Source organism: Mirounga leonina, unplaced genomic scaffold (genome assembly GCF_011800145.1).
Source record: "Mirounga leonina isolate KUSES-001 unplaced genomic scaffold, KU_Mleo_1.0 Mir_153, whole genome shotgun sequence".
In the NCBI taxonomy this organism is placed as follows: Eukaryota; Metazoa; Chordata; class Mammalia; order Carnivora; family Phocidae; genus Mirounga; species Mirounga leonina.
This window is the reverse complement of record NW_023270387.1, coordinates 9,563,741-9,568,860: the sequence shown is the minus strand read 5'-3', so window position 1 is coordinate 9,568,860 and position 5,120 is coordinate 9,563,741. Positions and strand designations below refer to the sequence as shown.

At 43.9% G+C, this 5,120-nt stretch overlaps 1 pseudogene; it reads left to right on the top strand.

Moving 5' to 3' along the window:
* The first annotated feature begins 2,778 nt into the window (after positions 1-2,778).
* LOC118013478 lies at positions 2,779-4,918 on the top strand (annotated as a pseudogene).
* The last annotated feature ends 202 nt before the right edge of the window (positions 4,919-5,120 follow it).

Sequence of the window (5,120 nt, the reverse complement as noted above, 5' to 3'; positions counted from 1 at the left end):
ACTGTGACAGCCTTTAGGACCCAGACTTCGACTTTAATTTCTGTATCACCATACCTAACTTGTTGCCTGGCACATAACAGGTGTTCAGTGCTTATGGTGGGATTCATGAATAAACAGCTTTAGTAACTTCTTTCTGGACCTCTTGTCTTGAATGTGGTAAAAGCTACCTTTCCATCATGTGAGAGTTACTCAGAGGACAAAGTATACAGTGGAGACAATTGAAGGCCTAACGAATAAATTTCATCTTAAGATATCTTACATAGAGCCTTTGGTCTCAAGATCTTAGGCCAGCCTTTGAAACCAATTTTTCTTGATCTGATCCTTCTGCCCTTAATTAATCGGGAAGATTCTGTTTTCTCATCAGTTCCATCCTGGTTTTGTCTGTATGAGCTCGGGCACCCTGGCACTGAGCCCACCTCTACAGTCGCTTCCCCCTGGTATCTCAATGCTTCCTCCAGCCTCCCGCGCAGCAGACGTCTACAGAGGAGGTCCCTGGCTGCACGGCTCCTAACTCCCTCCTCTCTGCCCCTGCGGCCAGCCTTCTCTTCCTCTTTTTTTTTTAAAGATTTTATTTATTTATTTGAGAGAGAGAGAATGAGAGAGAGCACATGAGAGGGGGGAGGGTCAGAGGGAGAAGCAGACTCCCTGCAGAGCAGGGAGCCCGATGCGGGACTCGATCCAGGGACTCCAGGATCATGACCTGAGCCGAAGGCAGTAGCTTAACTGACTGAGCCACCCAGGCGCCCCTCTTCCTCTTTTCTAAAAAGCTTATTCCCTTCTGCCTTTGCCTATGATGAAATGGGCGGGGGTGGGCAGGGGGGACAAAATTCCATATCCCTGATTTTCCATCTCCCTGTTTGCTAGATAATTTCAGGTTGGCTTTTCCCTCTATGATTTCTAAGCAAGTGAGTGAGGATGTTATTGCTCTTATGAAAAACGCCATGTGCCATGTCCTTGGGTCATAGTACAGCCTCTAGTTGATCGGATGGCAACATTTTTACTCACTTTGTCCACTAAAGTACTGAGAACAAAATAGTTTCTGTTCAGTTCACCTTACAACAGTACAAGGACTTGAGAGCAGGAAACAGGGGCTTCCTGACTTCTCAGCATCTGGATCTGCCTTCATTCTTACTCCTGTTCACCTGCATTCCAAGTACGTCAATGTTCCTCCCCGATGTAATGCTCCAAACAGAGCTCGGGACTCCAGAAGAGCTTTGGATGATGTGGAGGTCAGTGGGCCACTGTCACCTCTGCTCATGATGCTACAAATTGTCCCATTCAGTCCAGGGTCACTTGGGCTAGCAACTGGCTGAGCCGCAGTCAAAATCCCAGAAGTATGTCCTCTCCTTCTCATCCAGCCTGTCTCTTTGCCTATGTCTTGGAAAGCCTGACGTGAGGAAACATGCAGAATAAAAGAATGTTCATATTGCAAAATGATGGCTAATGGATCTCTTAAATAAGTCACTCTCTAGGTACAGCTAACTGCTTTTATGCATTCAGTTATTTATTCAAGCACCCCTATAGCCCATTCTATATTCTCCTCCATGACACAATCAGGTGATAAACAAGGTACCAGCTCCCTCCTCACAGATAAAAGAAGAAGGGGAAACACCAAGGAGATAAACATTGTTACACACATTCTCTGGGCCAACCATGTTGCTCACATACTTCTAATTCTCACGTGACTCTCTGAGGTGGTGGAAGAAGTTCTATAATTTGTCCAAGGGCCTGAGCCCTTGAACAAACATAGTCATATGGACATCCTTACCTTCAGGGCAGCAGAGAGGTGAAAATCTCCCACACCTCGTATGAGAATCAAATACTTAATGAGCATCCCGATGAACATTCACAGGTTCCAAAGCCCGAGTTCTTTTTCGCTACACTCTACTTGAAACTAGCCTGGAAGATTAATCCAGAGAGGTAGAAGCCACTAGCAATGGAAGATCAAAATCAGGAATGAAGATAAGTTATCCTTGAAATATACATGAACATCAGTGAGGAATGGGATCCTTTTGACACAATTCAGATACACCTACCAAATTTACAAGTGCTTGTAGAATACACACAAGAAATGAGGCACTGCTATCATGAGATCTTTTAGGGTTTTAATAACTAGGACTTGGTTCAAACCCCTGTTATGTAAAATCCAATTTCTGGCTAAAATTTATATTATGACAAGGTTTCTGAATATAAGGAAAGAGCCTGCCACCTCTCCTTAGTCCTTCGTTTCCTGTACACATTCGCTGTAGATGAGAGCACAGGAAACTGGGGTTGATTTCCACTTATTTCTGAAGTAATATCCTAGCAATTAGCTATAAATTGAAAAGTGATAAATATGCATAAGAAAGCCAAGCTTTGGAGGACTGCATAGCCCCCCCCACAGAGAGAGATAAGCCATCAGCAGAGCTGTGCAATTATGGAAATCCTTATAAAAATCTGGGACTCAAGATAAAAACCTCAGCCTTTCCTAGGCATAAATGTTGATTCATAGGTGGTCCAAATGAGATCATTATGCACTGTATTAGGGCAACATCACATATTGTTTGTCTAATAGCATCATGCTTAGTCACCGAGGAAATCAGATCCCAAATATCATAGAAGAGCCCTCCTAGGCTCTCATCATTTTGAAACACATACACACACGTGTGCACACACATGCACACACACGCATGCACAAGTATGCCCTTCTGCTCTTAAGTTAGTGAGAAATTTTTGCCTTCTGAAATTGCTAGTGAGTTTAAATCCCAAGATTGCAAAATGATGCAATTATATGGTAATATGGCCTACCACCTGGGTAAACATGGCTAAGCTACCATCACCAATGGACTTGAAGGGACTGGATTGTTTTCCAGGGCCAGCTTCTTTTTTTTTTTTTTTTTTTTATTCTTATGTTAATCCCCATACATTACAACATTAGTTTTAAATGAAGTGTTCCATGATTCATTGTTTGTGCATAACACCCAGTGCTCCATGCAGAACGTGCCCTCCTCAATACCCACCACCAGGCTAACCCGTCCTCCCACCCCCCTCCCCTCTAGAACCCTGCCTGCCCTTCAGAGTCCATCATCTCTCATGGTTCGTCTACCCCTCCGATTTCCCCTGCTTCATTCTTCCCCTCCCGCTACCTTCTTCTTCTTCTTCTTTTTTTTTTTCTTAACATATATTGCATTATTTGTTTCAGAGGTACAGATCTGAGATTCAACAGTCTTGCACAATTCACAGCGCTTATCAGAGCACATACCCTCCCCAGTGTCTATCGCCCAGTCCCCCCCACCCCCCACTCCAACAACACTCAGTTTGTTTCCTGCGATTAAGAATTCCTCATATCAGTGAGATCATATGATACATGTCTTTCTCTTTTTGACTTATTTCACTCAACATAATACCCTCCAGTTCCATCCACGTCGTTGCAAATGGCAAGATCTCATTCCTTTTGATGGCTGCATAATATTCCATTGTATATATATACCACATCTTCTTTATCCATTCATCTGTCGATGGACATCTTGGCTCTTTCCACAGTTTGGCTATTGTGGACATTGCTGCTATAAACATCGGGGTGCACGTACCCCTTCGGATCCCTACTTTAGTATCTTTGGGGTAAATACCCAGTAGTGCAATTGCTGGATCATATGGTAGCTCTATTTTCAACTTTTTGAGGAACCTCCATACAGTTTTCCAGAGTGGCTGCACCAGCTTGCATTCCCACCAACAGTGTAGGAGGGTTCCCCTTTCTCCGCATCCCCGCCAGGGCCAGCTTCTTTAAGATGCCCCAGCATAGAGAAAGCCCTTCGGGATGCCAAGCTAGACAAGTCTCAGATCCACGATATTGTCCTGGTGGGTGCTTCTACCCATATCCCCAAGATTCAGAAACTTTTACAAGATTTCTTCAACGGAAAAGAACTGAGTAAGAGCATCAACCCTGATGAGGCTGTTGCTTACGGTGCAGCTGTCCAGGCAGCCATCCATTCTGGAGACAAATCTGAAAATGTTCAAGATTTGCTGCTGTTAGATGTCACTCCCACTTTCTCTTGGCATCGAAACTGCTGGAGGAGTCATGACTGTTCTCATCAAGTGTAATACTACCATTCCTACCAAACAGACACAAACCTTCACTACCTACTCTGACAACCAGCCTGGTATGCTTATTCAGGTGTATGAAGGTGAGCGTGCCTAACCAAGGATAGCAACCTACTTGGCAAGTTCGAACTCACAGGCATACCTCCTGCCCCTCACGGCGTTCCTCAGACTGAAGGCACTTTTGATATTGATGCTAATGGTATCCTCAATGTCTCTGCTGTGGATAAGAGCACAGGAAAAGAGAACAAGATTACCATCACTAATGACAAGGGCCGCTTGAGCAAGGAAGACATTGAGTGCATGGTCTAGGAAGCTGAGAAGTACAAAGCTGAAGATGAGAAACAGCAGGACAAGGTGTCTTCCAAGAATTCACTTGAGTCTTATGCATTCAACATGAAAGCAACTGTTGAAGATGAAAACCTTCAGGGCAAGATCAGTGATGAGGACAAACAGAAGATTCTTGACAAGTGCAATGAAATCATCAATTGGCTTGATAAGAACCAGACTGCAGAGAAGGAAGAATTTAAACACCAGCAAAAGAGCTGGAGAAAGTCTGCAATCCTATCATTACCAAACTGTACCAGAGCGCCAGGGGCATGCCAGGAGGAATGCCTGGAGGCTTCCCTGGTGGTGGAGCTCCTCCCTCTGGTGGTGCCTCCTCTGGACCCACCATCGAAGAGGTTGATTAAGCCAACCTGAGAATAGGTCTAGCATTGTTCCACACAAAATATTCAAAGGACCCAAATTTGTAGCAAACTCCATGGCAGTTTTAATGTTGAGCTGCTATAGTAAATAAACTGGGCATTCTTGATACTTGAATATGGGATATGTGCACAGGGAAAGGAAATAAACATTGCACTTTATAAGCACTGTTTGTTAAGTGGAAAATGCAGTCTTAAATAAAACTGTATTTAATTGGCAAAAAAAAAAAAAAAGATGCCCCAGCATAAAGGGACTTGTTTGGCTTTTAAAGAAATGTCACCCATTCATTTGCTTGTACCAGGTGTAGGTTGTCTGGCTGGTGATGAATGCTTTCCTGA